The 23516-nt window shown below is 35.0% G+C and overlaps 1 long non-coding RNA gene across 2 annotated transcripts in view; it reads right to left on the reverse strand.

Annotated features, from left to right (window-relative positions):
* Positions 1-23516, reverse strand: part of LOC110476594 (uncharacterized) — a 149132-nt gene that overhangs the window by 37792 nt on the left and 87824 nt on the right. For both annotated transcript variants that reach the window (XR_002466449.2, XR_014949669.1), the window contains 6 exons: positions 22892-22926; positions 22541-22655; positions 19959-20097; positions 9838-9948; positions 8342-8450; positions 6128-6211 (listed from right to left, as the gene is read on the reverse strand). This is a non-coding gene — a long non-coding RNA (uncharacterized LOC110476594). The remainder of the gene's footprint in view (positions 1-6127; positions 6212-8341; positions 8451-9837; positions 9949-19958; positions 20098-22540; positions 22656-22891; positions 22927-23516) is intronic.

The following is a 23516-nucleotide window of genomic DNA, read 5'->3' on the forward strand; positions in this document are numbered from 1 at the left end:
AATGCCCTGTGATTTAAATCCAAGTCATACACAAAGTAATCCTCAAACAACTGAATCCTATTTAACTTTTCAAAACATCTGAATTTGAGAAAAGCAAGCATTTTTAAAACTTTACTTTTAAATACACATTTAACCTTAATCTCTTTTTCTGACTCTTTCTTGGAGCATACCACCTGTACATCCATCTCAATTATATGTTCATGTATATACATATAATTGAATGTATAATGTATGCAGCTTGCTAAGGACACATTTAAATTAGAATTTTCCTCAGTTCTAAGACTATCACTCCAACTCTCTATTTCTGATCTCAGTTTGGACAGCAATATGCTGTATCTTTTTCAGCTCTATGCTTTTTCAGCTGGTAAGCAGGAAATATTTATTTGGCTGTTTTTTTGTTTTTTTTCCCAATACAAGAAAATTACAAAAAGTCAAAACCAACTAAACAAAAAGCAAAATGAAGCAAATCCATTTTCCCCCAGGCCCCAAAAAGAACAAAAGAACATTTCACAATTCATATCGTGATATATATATATATATATATATATATATATATATATATATATACACATTGAATAGCCACATAAGAAGAAATAATTTATAGCAAGGCATACCACTGTCATATCAATGCTTAAGCCTATTGTTATGGTACTCATTTGCACACAAGGTTGATGCAGATTTGGGTGTGAAAAGTCCTGATTCAGATTACTCCTTTCTGGACTGTTGGGAAGGGAAATTTAATCTTTTTATTAGTTTATCACTGTTCCAAACATAAGATGGCACAACTCCACTGCGTGCATTTCTAGAGCTGACTATCAAGAAAGCAGATCAGGAAGCTTTTTTTATTTATTGGCCTTGTATCAGTGGCTATATTTTTCCTACCAAATCAAATCCATGACTGGGGGAGATGACTCTGCCTTCTAGCCTGCCTCACATCACATCAGAAGAGGACCCAGTGACGCTTCCAGCTTCAAATCAGACAATTTATGAATTGTATCATTTATGACACTCAGAGGCATTGATTCTTAACCCTGAAGTCCACAACCATGCACATTCAAAAACTAGTTGTTCTCCAGCTTCTCAATTTTTATCTGTTTTTTTGACATGCCAGAGTCCATTCTTCATTCATTCTTCAGTCATTCCAGTTCAAAGCCCAGTGTCTTCATGAGCCACATGAAAAAGCAGCAAACATCCACTTCTGTCAGCTTTACTACAGAGTAGGTAACTTCCATAAATGGCAAGGATGAAAGGTTGGAGATGACATTAATTCCAAGAAGACTCACCAGCAACTACCCCTCAGAAATTTCAGTCCCTCTGAAGATAACACCCATGCTCAGTGTCTCCATACCATTAACAAAGCACTTACAAGTTTAAAAAGCGGAAAAACATTTTAAAAAAGAGATGCAGTGACAAAGTCTAACTAGTTTGTCTAACAGTAACAAAGTAAATTCAAGCCTTCCATGTCCTCAGCTGCTTTTCACTGTTTGATGGTACCCTGTCTTTCTCCTAAGTAGGAATAAAAGAAGCAATTTATCCCCTGTCTGGTTTTCAAAGACTGAAACACTTAAGTTTTTTTTTTTTAAAGGTTTGTTGGTAGTGATATCTTTGAATGATGATGCACTGCTATGGTATGGTTTTGTTTGTATCATACTGATGTCTATTCAAGCCCTAAGAAAATAATTTGTGAACCTTGTAAAGTTCTTTCTATGGAACAACATTTAAAATAAAATCAATAAATAATGTGATCCGAAGAGACAGTGAGCTGCTCACACTGCCCATGTTATTTCTAGTACAAGTCTCCCCTAGGCTCATAAACTTCCTGTCACTTGTCCACTAGACTTCAACACAAATTTGAATGATTCCACTGGACATAGTGAACTCAAAAGTGAACAATGAGAAACAGTCCTATGACATGATAGGAATTCTGATTTTTTTCAAGTACTGGAGCCATTGAAACAGCCAAAATGAAAGTGGCATTCCAACCATAGTGTATTTATACATAAGACTTTAAAATGTTTCAGAAGTTATCTTTCTTCCCCTCTGACAGCTCCTAGTTTTAATTCAGCCACTTCCTCCATTTTCATGATATCAAGGGGTTTTGTCCCTTTTCTTCTGTAGGCCAGGCTGTTAAACTACCCTATGGCACACAGAGGGACATAGAAAATAAGGGAAACATGACTTTCATTTCTTGCTCTCTGTTTCATTGCCTCCTATTGGCTAGGAAGCAAAGTGCATTTCAGATTTACAGGAGGGAAAGAAAACCACAACTCCCCTTTGAAATGGTTACTGGATGAAAATTCACAATTTCTCATTTGTTCTTAGTGCTATGATTACACATGGACAAGAACATCACAAAATAAAACATACTCTTAGTCATCTACATTGCATAGCTATGAGAAAGGAGTAAGAGGAGAGAAAGAGAGAAGACTGAACAGTTATTCAGTAAATGTAGAACCTTATAATTAATACAGTGATGTCTCATCACCATCACTGAGCTGATCAATATCACAATCAATATCCTCACTTGCAACTTCATGGGTATTTAAGGAGAACAAGTCATCACACATACTTTAAACCCTCACCAGCCATCCTTATATAAATCATGCTTTGCACTGAAATCAAATAACAAAAGCTCATCTGATCAACTTTTCTAATGTTTGCCTACAGGAAGTTACCTCCCATCACTTAAAGTAATTTAAATTTAGAAACAAAAATCTTCCAGTTTTGGTGAATAAGGGAAAAGAAAATGTTCTTTCAACTTCAGGAGCTTCAACTTTACCCACCAGAATAACTTTTTCCTCCAGTTCTTATTCAAAAGCTCCCTCAAATTCTTAACTTCTACATCCAAGGAACTACTCTGAAGGTTTTTCCCCCAAATTGTCATTTGGCATACCCTTACAGACTGACAAGCAAACACCTAAGCACTGTGAACATTAATACTCGTTTGCTGATGAGCTACAGATGCCAAGGCAGCAGCAACCAAAGCTGTGATGCTCTCTTATTCCTCTCTGAAGTCTGTCAGTTATTTCCTAAATTTCATTATCATCATTCCACTGTCTTGTATTTCCATATGCAAAACCATTGCAATATAATCTTGTATTTAGATAATTTCCTTTTTGGTTTTTATGGGAGTCTGTTTTATAAACAGAACAAGTTGGCCAAAAAAATTGCTTTAATATTCACTAAAATCATGACATACACTTGGAGAAAGAACAGATATAACAAACGTTTCCCCATAGAAATCCAACTTTCTACCACATGAAGCAAAACACACTCTTCAGCTATTTTAGCACAAGGAATATGTTGAACAACTTAGATTCAATTGCAGTAGCAGTGGCATTGTGTGCTGGTCAATTTACCAGAGTGCTCCATTGCTGTCCTCCTCGACCCAAAGATACGTAGACTTAAAAAAAAAAGAAACTATATTTGAAAGAAAAAAAGAAAAACACCGTTCCTTGAAAGGTCAGGAATGTATTACACAGACTCTGATCACAGATCATAAAGCAACACAACACCAAGCTTGTTCTTTCAACTGTACTCAAAACCATTCATTTGTTTTCTTGTTATAAAGAAAATGTTGCAGACTGATCAGAACAATTTTTGTGGTGTACCCAATCTGACACATGAGTGTGATATAGCAAAAGGATATATGCAGGTATCTCCCATTTATATCTACATGAACATTTGATTAATTTCATAAAGAATTAATGATAAAACATGCAAGTTGTGTTAAGCTTCTGAAAAGTTTGTAGATGTTTCTCATAAGCCTATTTACACATGAATACACACACATTAGGCATTTTACATTAACCTCGAACAGACTGATAAAACATACTTATTTGTAGTAACTTTCTGGAAAATTAGTTGGGAGTTATGTCAAATCCAAGCATTTTCAACTGAGACCAAACATTGGGAAGGGTTATAATGCATTATTTAATTTTGTTTCAAAAAAAAATTTAAATTTTATAGCAAGTACTGAAGAAATATTCAGGTGACAGCCTTTTCTAGCTTACATTTCTTTCCTGTTCCTTTTTCTGCCCCTCACTTTATGGAAGTCCTGTGGCTAGGATATTCACATGAATCACAGTCTTGATCTTCTTTGGCCTTGGCAAAGAATGTAATCTTTAACCAAGCTAAGGTAATCTTTTGTTCAAAGGTTGTCCCAAACATTCAAGAGAGCAGGTGTCCCTTTGAAGAAATCCTATTTTCTAAAAAATTGTTGAAAATATACTAGAGTGAAAACCAGAAGGAACAGGTATGGAACTATGCAATTAGATTGTAGATTACTACAATTACAATTACTACAATTACTCCTAATACTTGATGGATTTTGTGAGAGGCATCTAACACCCTTTACTTATATAATTTCATGCTTGTACAAAAATATCCGGGAAAAAATGTAGATTTCTTTAAAAATCTGGAAAATTATTTGCTTCAGACTGACTCAAATCAATTTATTTTCAGGTGAGCTTCTAAAAAAAAGAAAATACTATTTGCTATACCCCGATAAACCATATGTAAAACCATATGTTAATCCCTAAGACAGAAATATCAAGTTGTCCAACTCAGCAGTCAAAAACTTTGAGTATTAACAAGAACGTGAGAAGAAAAAGCACAGAAAGTCAAAGAGGAGTGAGAGGAATATGAAGAGACACTAAAGACTCCTTAAAATATACAGCAATGTACTTCATTCCCTCCAAGAAAGGAAAAATACAGGAATGCATAATAAAAACAAGTATTAATATTGACTAGAACAAAGTGAGAAGACTGGGAGTGTCTGTTCTCCCTGATTTACAATTCAGGAATGCATACTGAGAGAAAGAACATCAGTTTCAAACTTGTAATCAAGGGTGGGCATTTTTGTTGGTTTGTTGGGGTTTTTTTTTCCCCCAGATAGAACATATTGCTGAAGGATATTAGAACAGGAGAATTTTGATTATTTGACAACACTGTAAATTGAACAGCAAAAATTAATGACAACAAACTATTCTAGAAGTCCTACAAATTCAATTTGAGAGCCTAAAACATTAGATCCCCAATTCTGCTCCTTGTTCACTGATTTGTATTTCTAGTTGCAAATAGAAATACAGTGAAAGAAAGGACCACAATAAAAAAGCTTGGAAGCCACAGCCTAAAACAAATACTATTAAATGTAATAATAACTGAAGATCAATGAAGCTTATAGTGGAAAAGTAAGTGCTGAGTATTATAAATTCTCTGGTTCTTCTTTGACACTTCTAAAGATTGTTATATCCAGAGACAGACTATTTAACCATTATGAGAACTTAAAGAATGTCTCAAACCACTGTCAAAGAAGGAAGATCCCATAAGTTAAGCCACCACAACAGGCACAGATGGCAAAGAGGAAGGCATTATTTCCGGGGCTAAATGAAGGTGAAGGTTTGGAATGAGCACACTGGACAAAATTCCACTGAGGGAACTGTGATAAGAACAGGATATATAAAAAAGGCCTAGAGAAAAGTGGTACCTCCAGAAGACCACTTTAAGACCCCCAGCACCAAGAAGACCAGAAGAAGAAGGCCAGGAAGACACCACAGGGATTTATGTGGTGGTGACTGTCTTTCTACTTAATCTCTCTGTCTCATTTACTGTTAAATAAAATCTGTGCTATTGACTTTGGCATATGGTCTGACATCCACCTTAATTTGGACAGAGGCATCTTTTAATAATCAGATCCTCACAGTCAAGAAGATCAAAGTGTGAAGCCACATGATTTTGCAATAAATTTAGAGATTAATCAACCACCTGCCCATCTCACTCTGTATTCTGTACTGGCTCTGCAAGTGCACATCTAGAGAAACAATCTATACACACAGAGAACTTGGGATCACAGACACAAAAGAGTAGCTCTTAATAGATCTTCTAATAGTTTGTAAACAAGGGATGTTATAAAGGGTGAAAAGAGTTAAGTAGATTCCACAAGAAATACTACTGAATATTAATCATGAAGTATGCATGAGACAAATATTTAGGATGCTGTTCCAGACCTGCTGACTCTGAATGCCAAGATGTAGCCATAATCACTACAACTTACATATAAATATATATATATATATGTATGTTAAAATTAATATGTTCTTACATACTTAATATATTGGAATGTTACCTCTTTGCTAGTGCGTTTCCTTGCGTTCTTATTGGAACCAAACAACAAGCTTCACTCTACTGAGAATTTTGGCCTTTGTTTCTCCTGAAATAACAAAGAAAATCAGTGGTCATTCTTTTCAGCTGCCAAGTTTTCTGTCCTCTCCTCTGTGACAACCACGAAGTCACTCCCTGTAGGTATTCTCCTTCTGTATATAATCAGCCATTTTTTTTGCTTCTAGCTGCTGCTGAATTAGAACCCAGCAGTGGCACACATTTTCAGGTGTCATTGTTTGGTAGCCAGAAGAATTCATCATGGAAGCGAACGGGTTATTAGAATACACAAAGGTTGCAGTTTTCAGGCTTTACTGCTGAAGCCTAACAAAGTACATCACTCACCAGCTGGTTCATGCTTTCAAGTTATTCTTTGCATTTTTATCACACAGAAAGTTACTTTCCTATTAAACGAATGCTGAGACTCTGGTGCACAAATCATCTGACTTAAAGAAATAATTTTTTCCTACCTAGTGTATATTCCATCCTGTTTATGCCCTGCTGGAACTTTTCAAGAGCTTTTATTCCACTATTTTGTCAATTTTGCTTTTAACATTGCTGGTATAACACCTCTCCTCTGCATTTGCAAGCAAAGCCAGTTAATTTTCCACATTGGCACCAGTCAGCCGGTGGTTCAACAGAGACTACAGCCCTATGCTTTTGAACTGAAGAGTACAGACAGTTTGTTTATCCTGTGCTGACCCTTAGTCAGTGCTGGGAAGGCACAGTGGAACAAAGCAGGTGGAAGGGAGCCATCCTTGCACTATTAACTGCACAGGCAGAGTACTCTGAGCCCTCCTCTCTGCTAGAAAGACACCTCACTTAAACCAGGCTGGTGCACTCAGCACAGCATCACATGCACTGTTTGCTATTCTCTCACACCTAGAATTCTGACAGAAATCTACTTCACTCATTGCCTCTGTTGCACCTGAAGTACTGTGTTGAACATGAGTTTCTGTAAAGCAAATGACTCTCCAGGTGCAGATGCAAACAGGATCATCTCTACGTGATAAGTCATTCCTATAAAAGAGGATACAAAATATTCTGGTGCCTTGATACAGATGGTTCCCCATGTTCCCACAAGTGGGTCATGATTTATAAAGTGTGGGTATGATTTATAAAGGACAATCTCTCCTATTCTGGCATCAATAAATTCAACAAAGACATTGTGAAGGAACAATTAAAGTTGCACCCTCTCTTGCTTTTGAAAATGCACAATTCCTACTGCTTTTTAATTCAACTGCCTTACTGACACTGCCCATTCATTACCAAATCAAAATCTCACTTGTTTTTGTCTTGAAAAACAGCTTTGAGATTTAATTTATATTTTACTTGTTGTCAACTGCCAATTGACCCCAAAATAGGTTTTTCTCTGACCTTATTGAAAATCTTTGAAGCCACGTATTATGTTATGTATTACACTATTTATAAAACATCTGTCCTGCATTTGACTGAAAGGCCTTGCAAATTACTTGAAGTTTTGTTCATTCAACACTAATCTTCTAACTCAAAGCCTGTCAGTACAGTACATTGCCTGATAGCTTCGTTTGTACAGTTTGCCAAAATGATCATAATACTTTTTGATGCCAAACAAAGGAAACATTTTGAATATCATGTCTTCAAGTGTCTAGTAAAACAAAAGCCATCCATTCAGTCTCTGAAGAATATTAATAAATATTCATCTGCACTATAACTAAATGCCATCTATGTTAGACTGGACATATTTTTGATAGCTCAGAATCAGCCTAGAGAACTAATGCTATTTATTTTTTGCCTTCCTGACAGAACGTCTTATTTGATTTTCCTGCACAGCATACAGTACTCAAACCTTGTCTTTGCAATAAAAGCAAACTTTACTTAATTCACCTTTTCTCTGGAATATTACATAGACATTCATACATAGAAAATTAAATATTTTTATCTTCTTTCAGTCTGAGAATTTTTTCTCTTATGAATTAGAATACTTATTGTATTTTCACTCAAAATACACAGGGTAATACTTTATTAACTCTTCCACTATTCTATGTTTAATATGAAAAGAGGTCAACCTTCTTGCTTATATAACTTTTGCCAGATATTTTAACTATACTGAACAGAAGCAGAATATTTATGTACATTTGAGATGCTTCATTAGTTTCATAAAGTGTGGTAAAATATACTAATTTTTAATCCAGTTTATTACTTTAGGAAACTGATCCATAGGCTGCTGTTTCCTTCTTCATGGTCCATTCCCTTGGACGAATATCAGCACATCCACAGATTTCTGCAGAGGTGAAGGCTGGTGGCAACTGCTGCAAAGAAAAGAAAAAATGGGAGGCTGCTACCAAGATTTGCCTGTTTTTCAGTGCTGAGTGCTTCTGCTGCCTGATTGCTATAGAGACTAAAGAAGGAGCTGTTATTAGCAACTGTGGGCAGGCAGAAACAGAAGGGAGGAAAGCATCCCTAGTTAAAATGAAAATTTCTACTTGAAGAGGAGGAAGGATGAAAGGACTGGTGGTGGCAGGGCAAGACAGAAAAGAAAAGAAAAAAAATTAAAAGAAAAAAAAACTGAGTGAGAAGAGTGAATTTGACAAAAGTGGTGCACATGGAGAGCCATATGGTAAACCTTGACACTCCCTCAGGCTTAATGGGATGGGGGAATGCCATTCTCTGTCTATTAGCATTTTCTAGGGCAATGCGTGCTCTCTGCCACATGAAGATGCTTCACAGACATGCAGTCTCTGATCAATGCCATATCCTTATTTCATCATGTTCCCAATAAATGAGGAACCTACCAAGCCACTGAGCAGTTAATAACTATGGGTTATCTTGGAAAAACATAGCAAGGGTTCAAAATTCAGAATCAGCAAAAGTAAATTTGTAATAATTATGGACAACACTTTCTAAAAATCTGCACAACTACTGTTACTGCAAACAGTCTGGTATTTGAACTGTTTTTAATCATTGATATTTTACACCACCTATTATGCATTATAAACTGTATAGGGTCAATAGAACATAGCAATAACATGTCATAACAGGATTTATGACTGGATCTCCAAGATGATAACATATGACAGCTAAAACAAACATTAAATCATACTTTTAAATGGAAAAAAAAAATAACCAAAAAAAACACAGAAAACCAAAAAACACCCAAACCACCAAACCTGGAGTTGGATTTCCCATATTTTTTGTTGCATATGCAGTCACAGGCATTTCAGTGGAACACATGAAGAAAAAACACTTGGGCAATAATAAATAAATATATATTCCAGCAAAAGCTCAAACATAGATAGAAGTATGATTGCTATAAGTCATAAAGTCCATATGTTCATAGATTTCATATATTAATATGAAGGGAGAGGTACTGTGATTTTTTCTGTTTCTCTACTATTCATCAGAGATCAAACACATGGAATTTTGAGGATACTCTTTTTTTCACATGTTTGTACTTTTTCAGACACCCCAAGAGAACTTCCATGCTGCAGAAAATCACTGGATTTCTGTGGCTGCCAAAAGCTGTGACACTGCCTACACCATGAAGCATTCAGGTAAAGAAAATAATACAGACCTGTTTAACTTCACTGCCTCCTGGTACAACCTAATATTGCAAGTTGTTCTTCAAACTGTAATTTGAGACTTCTGACAGTGAAAATTTAGAATATCAATAGCGCTTTATGATTTGGAGTTTTGTACCTTATATGTAGCATTTTCCATGATGGCCAGCCTAAGGATTTTGCTTTTATGTTTTCAATTCAGCAGTGGTCAGGAGCACCCATCAGGTGAAGGATTCACATATAGGAAGTACTGTAAAGAGGTAAAGAAAAATATTTTTTAATTAACCATCTCTCAAAAGTTCTCAAAGGGTCAGTAAAAAACATGAAATCAGACACATGCTTTTCTTTACAGATAATGTAAACACATAACACAGATAATGTTAACACAAAATGATACAGGGGACTCTTCTGGGTCTGGTTTTGATGAAGAATAGATCTGAATGAGTGATTTTATCCAGTTGCACTGCTTTTAAATGGTGAAATCAAACCCTAGTAAGATATCCAAAACATTATAGGAAATATTGAAGAACAAGGAACAATTCCTGTAATAAGGAACCATTCAATCTGCCCAGTTTTACAGTGTTTCCTTTTTAAAAATTGTTTAATTTCAAATTACTTCTATTACTTCTTCTTGTTCTGTTCAGACAAAATGCTCCTTTATTAAGTTTACTTTAACAATATTAAAGAATGTCAAGATTTTCATGGTCATCAGTTTCAATGATTCCCATGCAGAGATAGCAAGTTCTATATTCATAGCAATTAAAGCCACTACAAAATACATTTCATTAGGTTAGAGAGTAAAAGTATGATCAGATACAGTGTATGGCATTCTTGATTTTAGCTCAAAGATACCTGAGGTTTTCTCACCTTTTATATGTAATAGCATTTCATTTGTGAATTGCACTACATATTCAATTAAAGAGTGGCTGAAGTTGTGGTGGAATATGTAAGTGTAATGACACTCTAGATATTATCACTAGAAATTTTAAATTTCTGTAAAGCTGCATTCTTTACATTTTCCAATACATGTGCCATACATGTGACATATCTATCATAAGGCACTGTATTAAAATATTTGTATTCCTTTATTTTTTTTTTCTTTTAAAATAGAGAGCTCTATCTTCTTACCTATATGTTACAAACAAAAGAATCTTGCCCCAAAAGTTTTGTTAAAACCTCCTGTCTTAGCTCACACGAAGACTTTACAAAGATGTCCATGGTGAAAATGGTAAACATATTAATGTTACACTTCTATCAAAGCCAGCATATGGAGGGCAAAGAAAACTGAAGTTACAGAGGAAGCTCAATTTCTCAATATATAGGAAATAAATTATCAGAACTGTCCCATTAGTAACACATCAGATCCACCATCATTTTGCTGTTTTCAAATAAAATTGATAAAGAGAATGGAGACAAAAACTAAAATAGATTATCTGACTTCTGGAACTCTAAAAGCAAAACTAGAAGCTCAGACCTTGTTTTACCACAAAATAATATATATTTATTTTGCTTGAGGAAGAGCCACAGATTGAGTCTTACCTCATTTATGGTACTTCCTCCCCTAGAATTTCTTCTAGGAAACAATAATACAACCTTTGTATTAGAAATAAAGAATAATAAACTTATATGGCACAAAATTTTTTAGACAGTTTGACATGAAACCTGCACGTGCTGAAAAAGTGTTCCCACATTAGCATATAGAAGATGCAGCAAAATGTCAGAATAAAGCACTGATTTTTGTGTGTGTGAAATCTGCTACATACAAATTTTTCCTTTGTATGGCAACAGGGAAAAATGAAAACCTTTTGTATTTCAACAGAAGAAAAGTTGACATATTTATTATTCCTCACAATTATTTTTTTTATTTATGTGATATTTTTATCCTAGATAATGTACCTTATTTTAATATACATACAACCTAATTCAGGAATACCTACTAACTGAGCTACTAACAGAGAAGTAAAATATAATTAGACTATATCCAGCACAAAGTGACACAGATTTTACCAACTTATTATTGAAATTATGGATTATGTCCTAAAAACTCAGAAATGGTTCTTGTTATTGGAAGTCTATTCTTTGATATTTCCTAATGTTGAGAAATACCTAAGCTACTTGAATATTGCAACAAAGGGTCTTATTACAAAATTTTTATGTAAGCCAGTTTTTCTATCCTGATTATAATTAGGAATAACAAATAGACACAGTATCTAAAGACGAGTTCCAGTGGCACTGTTGTCCTTAATTTTCTAGTAAATTATTAGGTGAACTTTATAAATTTTAGCAGTCATTGAAATGAAAAACTACCTCTATTGGCTAAAGCCAAGAACAGTTCAGATGTGCTAAATCAGGTTCTCCAAACAGCTGTGCCAATGTTCCTCTGTCCAAAACTGCTCGTCAAGTCTCAGGTCTTTACTGAGCAGTCTGCCAGCTACATGAAGTTATGCCAGATTGTATGCAACATAAACAAACATCTACTTGGGCTTAGTCAGACCAGCAAACATGATGCATTTGTGTCCCAGGGTCAGATTTGTGCCTAACCCTTCAAAAATATATCGTAGTGTATTGACTAACTGTGCCATCTAGCTCTCTTTTAAGGTAATCCTATTATGTAATGAATTATTATGAGAGATTTCAGCACCGGTGAATTTGAATTAAATAATCCCTCTAAGCAGTTGGATTGTAAAAGAAAATATTTCTGCTGTACCTGGGCCAAGTCTTTAAAGAGCATAGTGTTTTTGTTTTTTAAGACAGATTAATTTAACATCATTACATATTTTTATTAGCTAAGTATTCAAACATGGGGCTAAATCTTATACATTTTCAGTCAAGTCCTCTAAATAAACCAACTGAAAAAAAGTTAATAAAACTGAAAGGTATGTATGTGCTAATTTTGGAAGGTAAGCAGAAACAGACTTGTCTAAATCTTATAAGCTGTAAAGTTTTTCCTCTACATTTTTATCACTTAACAGTCATTGAAGCACCAGGCTTCACCTAACAACCCATTGAGTATGGCACAGAAGCAAAGATTTATCACCAAAGCTGGTTCAGCTGTCATCTGATATTAGCCCCTGGAGTGAAAAATAAAACAGCAACCAAATGAGGAAAAAACCCACAACAAAACCACTCCCAGCTTATTTAACAGGAAACACTTCAAAGGGCATTGAAACCAATTCAACAAACCAACCTAAAAAGAAAGGAGAAAAATACAACATTAGCATGAAAATACTGCAACTACAAGACACACAATTATGGTAATGTAAGGAATAAAAGAGTTTGAGGTTCCTTCTGATACAAGGACTCAGAGGTGAATCCTTCACACAGCCAGGCTTGTACTTGATAAGCAGTAACTGCTGAAAGCTCCAGATCAGGTGTTCTCTCAGCAATTGTTATTGCTTGAAAAAGAAAAAGCAAAAAACAGTATTAATGGCAAACTGTATTTTATTATATGAGGTAGGGAATGACTCCATGTGTAATGACCAGTCTCTGGGAGATGGATTCTGGGCAAGATTACCTTTTTAGCCAAAGTAGGTCAAGTGGTAAAACAAAGCATTCATGACAAGTCAAATAATGGACTGGACAGCTCTTAGCTAAGAGGTGGGAACACCTGACTGGTCAGGAGGTTCAGCTCATCAGGTTCTCCCACTAATACTGAGCACAGTGGCAATGAGAGGTTTTCCTGTGGGCAGAAATACTGATGCATGCTTGTGCCCACCTGTGAAGGTATGTGTGAAAACACACATAAAAAAAGGAATGTGGAATTCTATAAACTTAAAACCACACATAAACCACACTATTTCTCTCTGATTTCTTCTGGTTTATTTCTGTCTTTAAGGCTTTTAAATGGACAAGAGACCAATCAAGCATTAATCTTACTGTTTGAGAAGTGCTCTTTCCCAGACAGCAAATCTTGATGTGTAGTCAGGCTAAAATGCCTGATGACAGGCTCTAACCACCAGTGACATCAGGAGAAATTATGGCTCAGGGGTGCAGGGCTTTACGTCTCATATAAATAAACTGAAGAAAAAAAAAAAAAAAAAAAAAAAAAAAAAGGAGAAAAGGAGGAACTCAAGTGCTCAAGTGAATGCATAGTTCTGGTAGGTGAATGAGGAGAACAAAGCTACAGTGAGCTTTTAGCCACTCACCAGCCCTGTCTAGTTGATGCACTGTGGTCTCACTGCAAATGTGCTAATTAGGAGCCACCAGCACACCATGGTCTTACTGCCATGAACTTTTTCACCTGCCTTAAATAAGCTGAGAAAAGCTTCAGTGCTTTTCATGTCACTCAGGGGTTTCCCTTACACTATGGGTATATCAGAGAACTAGAATATTTCTGCTGCCCTTGCAGCAGCACAAACCTTGAGCACACCCCAGTATCTACTGTGTACCAGGGGAAACCAGCCCAGTTCCTAAAATAAAATACAATATTCTAAGAGGAGGAGCCAGAAGTTTAAGAAGTGAATAAAGCCTCAAGGTATTATTGGAAACATAATTTAGAAATGCAAGTTAAATGCTATTCATCTTCTGCAGTGACTCAATTTACCTCAAATGACCCCAAGGGAGAATGTGGAACTCTCCAAAGTTACCAGATGATGTCCAAATCAAAGGCTTGGCTAAATTTTGATCTCACAGGGGAATCAGAGGGATATCCCCTTTGTAGTTTGGCAATATGTACGCTAAATTAAATTTAGCCTATGCTAATATTAAGCAAGATAAATTCAGGCTACATGGCTGAATCATAGTAATAGAGGGACACAATATGAATGCAGCTGTAAATTTTAAGTTATGTTTCAAATGTTTCTTTTTGTGACCCTCAGGCACATTGTCCTTCTACTCATGTGAATTACTTCTGTTTTGAAAGAGAAATGGAGAGAACATGTCTATGAACATCTCTATTCTGCACCAGACCAGGCTGACTGCAATCCAACAAGATTTTTCTCTATCAGAGAAAAATAGCTATTTCCTGATAGTGATGTGTGAAATGAGAATAATTCACACTTAAAGGTAGTTACAGGGGAGGACCATCATTCCACTCTTCCCTGGCAAGTTGCAATCCTATTGAGCAATTAGTATGTTTGTTAAAAAAGATACAGGAATATTTTTCTTATGTCATACAAATATGTATGTGACAAATAATCAAGAGGTTCTGAGAAGGAAATATATAATGAACAGATGATAATTACCAATTCTTTTAAATAATTTCACATAATAGCTTCCCTGAAACTTTTTTCTTCCATAAAGTTGAAGTTAAGAGATAATCAGGAATATTTTGACTTATGAGAAGCAGAAAACTTTGTTTTGGATTTCAAGACATTACAATTTCAAAACTCAGAACTTGCTTAGCATGTATTTTGTTCTAGGTCAAAAACAGTTAAAAACCATACTAATATAGTAATTTCTGACTAACATTGCTTCACCCTATACAGAAAGGGAATAAATATCTTGTTCCTGCACCAATTTAAAACTGATGATAAAAATATATGTGATCATAAAATGCTATGCCTTGTTCAAAGGAAAAGAATACATCAAAGCAATTCTAACATGTTTTAGAAGCAGAGTCGTAAAAATAATTTAAATATACATACAAGTATTTTAAATAGAGCTTGCCACCTGGGACCATTACTTTCTATCTTAGAGGGGGAAAAAATAAAAGGCAACTTAAGGGACTGAAAAAAAGTGATCTAATGGCAAAAACATGACAAAATTTGTCAAGGCATATTTGTGAAAATTTAGTCCTAGATAGTTTGCTATGGGCTTGACTAAAAGTGTAAAGACAACAGCCTTTATTACATTACACTTGACCCAGCTCATTAATCTCTTACACAAAAGAGACAAAATCTGTTGCAAATTGTGGCTAAACACAAATAGACTCTAGAGAAAGAATATTCAGAAGGAACAATAACATTTCATGGGATAATGTATTCAATGCATGATACAGATGAGCATTTCAAACAATGCTAATTGTCTAGTCAATACCAGATTCCCCTAAAACAAGAGCAAATTGGACTAGGCTGATGTGGAATTCCAGCTTTCTGATATGTACTGTTCTCCTAGTTGGCACAAGCCCCACTTCCTCCCCTCCTGAACACCCTGCAAATATGTGTGCCACCAGTGATTTTTGTTTTCTAACTGGGAAATATTAGGGTTGAAAGCCAGCTATTTTCTTAAAGATAATTCTAGACAGAAATTTAATAGAACTTCACCTTACTATGTTTCACAAACTCTGTAAAACTGAGAAGAATGGATAAAAGTAAAACAACCCCAAAAATTGCTCATACATGCAAACTCACACAAAAATAAATATTATTTCTTTTAAATTTTTGATTTAATCATATAAATTATTTGATGCAGTCATATTTAGCAAAAAATAACAATCACCATGTAGCTAAGAACAAATAGGAAACAGATTGAGTAATATAAGTGGTAGGAGAAGAAGAGAAAATATTAGCATCCTCTCCTTTAAGTCATGCAGAGGAAATAAATGTACATTTATAAGGACCTTTAGTATAGGTCAGAAATGCAGGAACTAAATAAAATTGAACAACAAAACTGCATTTTTGTCAGTTCCATGCATACAGATATTAATTTATGAACTTTGTGGTCCTGGTATTGATTTATAAATCAGTGCCAAAGAATAAAATTAATTTTATTACATACACTTTGCTGCTTTACCTTAAGTCTTTCAAAGTTTTCTCAACCAATAACTGGAATGCAAATAGCTGAGACAGGCAGGAATTAATAAAATTAGAAAACAAACAAAAGAGCAACCCTAATGGCCAGAATGCCTGAAAAACATTCCCCTTACCCTCTACTTTAAAGTTTACACTGGTCTGAAGCTCATAAATGGCAATATGCAATCCTGCACCTGTGACAAGTCAAAAACTAATATCTTTTGACCTGTTAGGATAGAAATGGAAGATAGAAAAGGAAGACCAAGACTTTTCTAATAGAAATCAGCCCATTTCCTCTGTTCAAAATAGTAACTTTTAATAGTACAAAAATACCCACTATGAGAACAGGATCTTATAGTTTTAAAGAGTTTTTTTTAATACCATTACAACCTATTTCTTGGTGGCTTGCACATCCTGGTTGGGAACAAGTCTACAAACAGAGGGATTAAAAAAACACCCCATAACATCAAAAGTTTCTAGGGCCTAGGGTTAAACTTTTGAAACTTAATGGCATAAACTCATTCACTGCCAGATTAGACCCTACAGTGCTGCTACACTAACTGGAGAGGAGTTTTGTTATTTAATTATCTCTCACAAATGGGCCACGGTAAGGTATGGCAAAGGGTTTGTTGGCTCCTATTGTGATGGCACATGCAGCTCACACAAGGATTTGGCTCTTTGCTAAGTGTTTACACCACAAACACAACGCTAAATTCCAAGAGGGACTCTGAGGAAAAGCACACGTTATAAGTGTGCAAATAAAGGAATAAAAGCAGGGCTTAGAAGCCCTGAATGTGAAGTGATCCATGGAGTGTTTGCAGTGTTTGCATCTACTCCCATGCTTGTTTTGTTTGGCCATTCACTGCAATGAAGACAAATTTTATCTTTTCACCACTTTTACATCAGAAAAAGTTGCTAATGGCACGGAGAAAGAACTTTGTTTTTGATTGAAATGCAAATAAAATACTTTGAAAGTGCTTCCTCCTACTCCTTTTGCAATACCAACGTCTCAGAACAGAGTTACAAAGATGGTGCCTGAATTATCAGAATCTCCTGTTTCAGAAAAATCTAGGGACTAATGTAGTGCTCATTGAATGGGCAGAATTCACCATACTGATTTTTTTTCAAGAGTCCTTTTCCAAAGACTCTTGCAATAATTTAAAGGAAAAAATCCAACAGTTTTAGATAAGTCCCTCCAACAGAAATTAAAAAAACCCAAACAAACAAACAATCATCACTAAGGAGGGTTATTTCATCAAAAATAGGAACAACAAAAATTGTCATCATCTATGAATAGTTATTGTATTCATAAAATCACAGAACTGTCCATAAACATTTCAAATATTTTCATAATTAACTAGCAGTTAATGAAACCCCAGAGCATTAAAAAAAAAAATGGAAACAAATAGTCCAGTTATTTAAAAATTCTTGAACATTCAAATATAAGATATGTTCCATTTAATAAAAGATTAGAAAGAAAACTTGTGGGATTTAATCTTTTAAAAAAAATAGATTGACTGTTTTCACCCAAATAATATGCTACATTTTTAGGTCTTTCTTCAGAAGATCAAGATTAGGAACATAAAAGGAATAAATAAAATATTTGTTCTCTCCTAAGCACATACCTGATACAGAGACACACAGGTTTCAGTAGCTAATGATCAACATGAATAGGACAGACAAGCAGAGAATTTAAGAATTTAAAAGAATGCTCAAATATTATTTTCCACATACATTTGCAGATCAAAATGTTTTGGCTTGTGAATGTGTACATAGCAAGTGTTACTAAGTGGTTTTTTGTTTTTTTGGTTTTTTTTTTTTTTTTTTTTTAAGGGAGGGGAGGTAATGTTACTTATTAAAGAAAAGTTAAATTAAAGTTAAAGAAAACCAGTTGTTGCCTTGTGGTCATGGCAAACAATCATGGCAAATGGTCATCACATTACTATTTTTTTCTTTTCTTTCTACCTTTTTACGCAGTAGCTCCAGTGTTCTCTCCCTGTTTCACTTTGCTTCCTAGCAAATGGACTGCAATACTGCCTCTACAGAATAGAACTTTCTGTAAGGCTTAATTCATTATTTATAAGGTACTTTGAGGTGTTCAGAAGAACATCGTATAGTAAATGAAAAGGAAGTGGGAAGTATCTAAGGATACAAACCCTTTGAAGGCCTACAGCCTTTTAAGGGATTGCAAAGGACTCTTAATACATGACATTTCATTTCTGAAGATACACTGCATGTTTTGCCCTAGAAACATTTGTGATCTAGATGTAGACACATTTCCTGATTCCTTGGCATCTATTTAACTCCAGTTTTGCTAAACATGCAAGCCTCAGAGCTCTAGACCAGAATCTTGAGAAGAAAGCATTCATCATAGAGTTCTTTATCACTGCAGAAGAAACATGTCACAACTTTTCACCCTCATTTTCTGTCTGTAAAAACAACTATTTAAAATTCCTAACATTTTCCCCATTTCTTATACAGCATTATTTGCTTGCTTTGATTTACTGATGTCTATGAATTTCTAAACCACTTTATCATTATGTAAAGTAGACAAAACTGAGATATTAAGTAATCCATAAAAATAAAAGTACTTCCTCAATCCATTCCAAAAACAGTCAACTGTAATAAGAAGCTCCAAGAAGAAACTGGGAGAACAGAGACAAATATCAGACAAAAAACCAAGACGGAAAAATTTTTGTCTTTCTCAACATCTACCATTAAAATGCATAAAGTTGCATGAATACGTCTTGTAAGTTGCTTTTGAAAATGGAACCTAGACAAACTTGACCTTTCTTATATAAATATTTTCAATTTCTCTGATATTACCTTCAGACAATAATTAGCACACATATACAAACAAAAAGGAAAAACCAAGAACAACCCATCATATGCAAGGTTTTCATAGTGGTACAGTTCCACAACTTCTCAACCTATGCAGTTAATTTCCAGTTCCTGTCTACAGTTCATAAAACTCTGCAATATCTGTATCCTCAAAAGTAAATAACGTGAATGAATTTGCATAATCTAAAAAAACTACAAACAAAATACAAAGTTGCGATTTTTCATCTTTTGAGATGGCAACAATTTGCAGCCATCAGTTGCCAGTACCTTGATCGTGTTTTATCCGAATGCAAATAAAAAACATTTCTAATAAAGTTTGAGAAAGGAAACAACAGGTGATTTTGAACATTGAGTCAGTTGTCCAGACCTCGGCATATTTTTTCCTTATTTACATATAAAATTAACTTGAAAGTTATTAAGACATAAAGGAAAAATGATTTCTTATAGCAATCACCTATCAGTATTTTCATTTTTTACAGTTCTACAAGGCTTCCTTATTTTCTATTTTGCAGCTCAAAATTTAAAGGAAAATGTTTTATTTGAGAGCTGGCTAGTGCCTGGATATTCTGTGTAACATAGGAGGCAATCCTTTGCTTTCACTCTTTGTTCCCACAACAAGCAGGCCAGAGTTTTTGTTTCCAGCATAATGTTACTTTGTTGTTTGGATAAAAATGAGAGGCTGAAAGCATGGAGGTAAATTGTTAGAAGGAGGTGAAAGCCCTTGGAGGAGCAGGATTTCTCCCCTTACCTGGAGCCAGCTGATCGTGCAGAAGTGGGAAAAACTTCTGGAGAGCCCAAGAAAACTTTCAAAGCAGACGGTGGCAGAGAGGGAGAGTAGTGGTCTACAGAGAGGAGCTGGGACTACACCCATGAGAGAGACATCAAAGCTGAGGGAAGAAAAAACTTTCTCTGAAGGGCCTGGAGAAGGATACCTTAGCTCTGCGATGTTGAAAATTACTGCTGGTCTGAGAGTAAAAACTCTCAGTCCTACAGGGACACAGAGGGCAGGCAAAGATAAAAATGCAATGGCTCCAAACAGGTTCGCATCACTGAATTTTCTCTGTGTAAAACTTTGCCATGTGACACTATCATCTAGTAAAACTGCTCCAGATTCAAACCATTCACAGGGTTCTGGAGATGCTCACCACAAAGAGAAAGGTTAAGCTCTGGTTTCTGAGTTATGCCTCCAAAAGAAAATGTAAAATACTCTGGGACCATTATCCATATCCTCCAGCCCCTTCAGTTTGCTGGGTTTTGCAGCTTGAAAGTCTAAAAATTAAACTCAGACAGAAACATTTCAAAAGGCAAAAGACATTGAAAGATGCAAGAGCTGAAACCAGTTCATTCCTTTCAAAAATATAAACTGCATCTCCAAACTTTTGGTGCTTCTATGTCTGTTGAAACAGAAAGAGCAAAAAACCTTGGTAAATGGTGAAAAGACATGGAAGTAGTTGGGTTTGGTTTTGTTTTGTTTTTAAACAAACTTGCTACCTGAATTCAGCTTGCATCTTAATGTCTTTTATTTTCATTTGCCTTTTATACTGTATAAGAAAAAGTTGTGTACAGTCACCTACTTCAAGAGGCTGTAGAAGTAATGCAGTAAAAAAAATCAATTCAAATGATTTTGCAAACCAAACACCACATTAAAAAACCCCAACAAAACAAAACTGAAAATATCTCACTAGTTCTAGCAGCATTTTCTATGTATGAATATAATAACAATAAGGATCTCAGCCCAAATTCGTAATTGAAAAAGTTCTCAATGCACTTGCAGTCTTTAGCAGGTGGCTTAGAAATATGAAACTAAAGCAAGACCCATTTCTGTAAATGTCTGTATCAATGTCTGATTTTGCATGCTCCAGAACAGTTAAGTTTTAATGAGTTACATATTTTCCATTGTTTTTTTTTCAGTGTTAATTTTCTTTGGAGAAATACAACTGTAACACGGTGTGCCCAAAAAATGTATACACTTATACCCTCTGAAAAATAATAGAAACCAATGGGCCAGATAATTTTCTGTGTAGAAATGTTTAATATGATAGTAAATTGCAAACACCTAAATTTTCTGTTTTCTCCATCAACCCAGTGACAGAATTTTAGTCAGTAATTTACATGTATCCAAAATAACATGTATACTTCTGTAGAGTCTTTAAGGAAGACTTAACAGTTGCTTTTCTTCCCTATTTGTTTCAAATCAATCACAATTTTCTCCATGTTTCAACTGCTGTGTTTATCTCACTACAGTAATCATTGGTTCATTATTGATTGCCGCATAGACCTGCCTTTAGATATTAATTTGAAACATCAGCAATAACTACTTTTAAAACTAATAGAAAAGTCAAAAATTCTTGGCTTCTAATGGACATCTTCACTCAGTGTTCTTGAGCAAAATATGATACTGTCCTAAAAAATTCTCTCCCTTACTTTATGGAGACCCTAGAAATCTCTTCATTTCCACCAAGCACTTTCAGTAATTTATACTGCCCAAAAGTTATTGAAATGCCAGTTCTCTTTTGCAGTGGTTGCACTCACCTGAAATTCAAGTTGGTAATTAATACAAATAATTTTAATGAATTTAGGGCAGAAGACAAGCATGGAATTATGGACCACATTACTCAAGGATCATAAATATTAGAACCTGTATTTTTTAACTCAGTTGCCTTTGCCATGGTGAATACCAAACAGAAATATGGAGAACTGAAAATGAAACACTATCTCATAGAATATATTCAAGATGTATTAGTTTAATATTCTGACACTGGGCACTATTGCAATGACTAAAATTTCCCTTGTCATTTTCTACCACATCACTCCCACCTGGGCTTTCACTGGAGGATGATGCAAAAGAAATGGCATTTAAGAACATTACCTGTATCAGATCAAACCCTCAAGAGAAAAAGTGGCAGTAAATGATAAGAAAGATGCTTTACAGCCAGCTGTTTACCACTACTGTCATCATGAACCTGTACTTCATAATATTGATAACATTTTCTGAAAGAAGTCTCTCTTTTAATTGGCTGTATTGTTTAGTCAATACAGTAACAACAACCAGAAGTCACACCCATCTCTTCACTGGTTCATTGTCCTCTCCTCATAGAAATGAAAAACTGTGGACCAAGATACACTTCACACTGATAAAAATGACATTTTGGAAGTCTCTGGAGATGAACAGAAACTTAAACAATTGAATTAATTTCTTTTTAGCTTGATTTTCTAGAGAACCAGATATATTTAATGAAGATGGGTTATTGTTGGGTTGGGGTTTCTTTGCTTTGATTTTTTTGGTGGGTTTTTTTTGGGATTTTTGCTTGTTTTGGTTGTTTTACTCACCTCTGGGTGACACAAAAGTCTGGTAATTCATTGATTCCTCACTCTGAACTTTGAGCTTCTTGGCTAACTTTAATTTTGAGACACTAGAATAGACCTCACAGATCAGCTGTTTCCACTAAAACAGTGAAGAAAAAAGACCTAATTAGTGCCTCTCCATAAGTGAAATACTGCAGAATATATTTGGCTTTGTCCTGGTATAAAGAATCAACATCCAAATGAAATATTAAGAATGCCTTTTCCCTTACAAAAACCAAAACCCAGTTGGAATTCTTACATTTCCAGGCAGAATACAATCCAAGCAAGACACAGAAAATGTAGGAAGTCATTAATGCAATTAATTTTATTTGTTACCTGTGGATAATACTAGAAGATCACAAATAGGGTTTCTGTAAAAAAAAAAAAAAGTATATTATTGCCAAACTGATATGTGATGTAAGTGAATAAATATTTTTCTCACTCTCCTTTACACAGATAACCTTCACAATGACATAAAAAAAATCTGGTCTGAAATTTGAAAACAATATTTGTATGCATATACATAGTCAACTGCATGATATTTTGCTCCATGGCAATCCCATGGAAGAAAGGCCAGTAGACAGATGACAGAGGAAGAAGAACTTGACATATTCTTACTCAGTGGGCCAAGATGTAGCACAAGAGGATGAGTAGCTGGAAGAACTGTCACTGGAGTGTGATGTGCTGGTCTCACTTTGTTAATTTGGCTAAGGCAAGGCTGCTGTGATAGACCATAGCAGGTCTGTGACCAGGATACAGAGTGCTGCAGCAATTTATCTAAAAATTACACAGGACAGACTGTATAGCCACTACACAGCATGCTTTCTTCAGATGATGTTCCATTTACAGAAAATAATCACAGTGATTTAAGGAATAATTTTCTGTCTTAATCTGTTGACATTTTTATGTAAAGAAGATGCCAAACACACAGCATTCATATAAAATGAAAGATTTTGTCCAA

Source organism: Lonchura striata, chromosome 1, assembly GCF_050655825.1.
Source record: "Lonchura striata isolate lonStrDom1 chromosome 1, ASM5065582v1, whole genome shotgun sequence".
Taxonomy (NCBI): domain Eukaryota; kingdom Metazoa; phylum Chordata; class Aves; order Passeriformes; family Estrildidae; genus Lonchura; species Lonchura striata.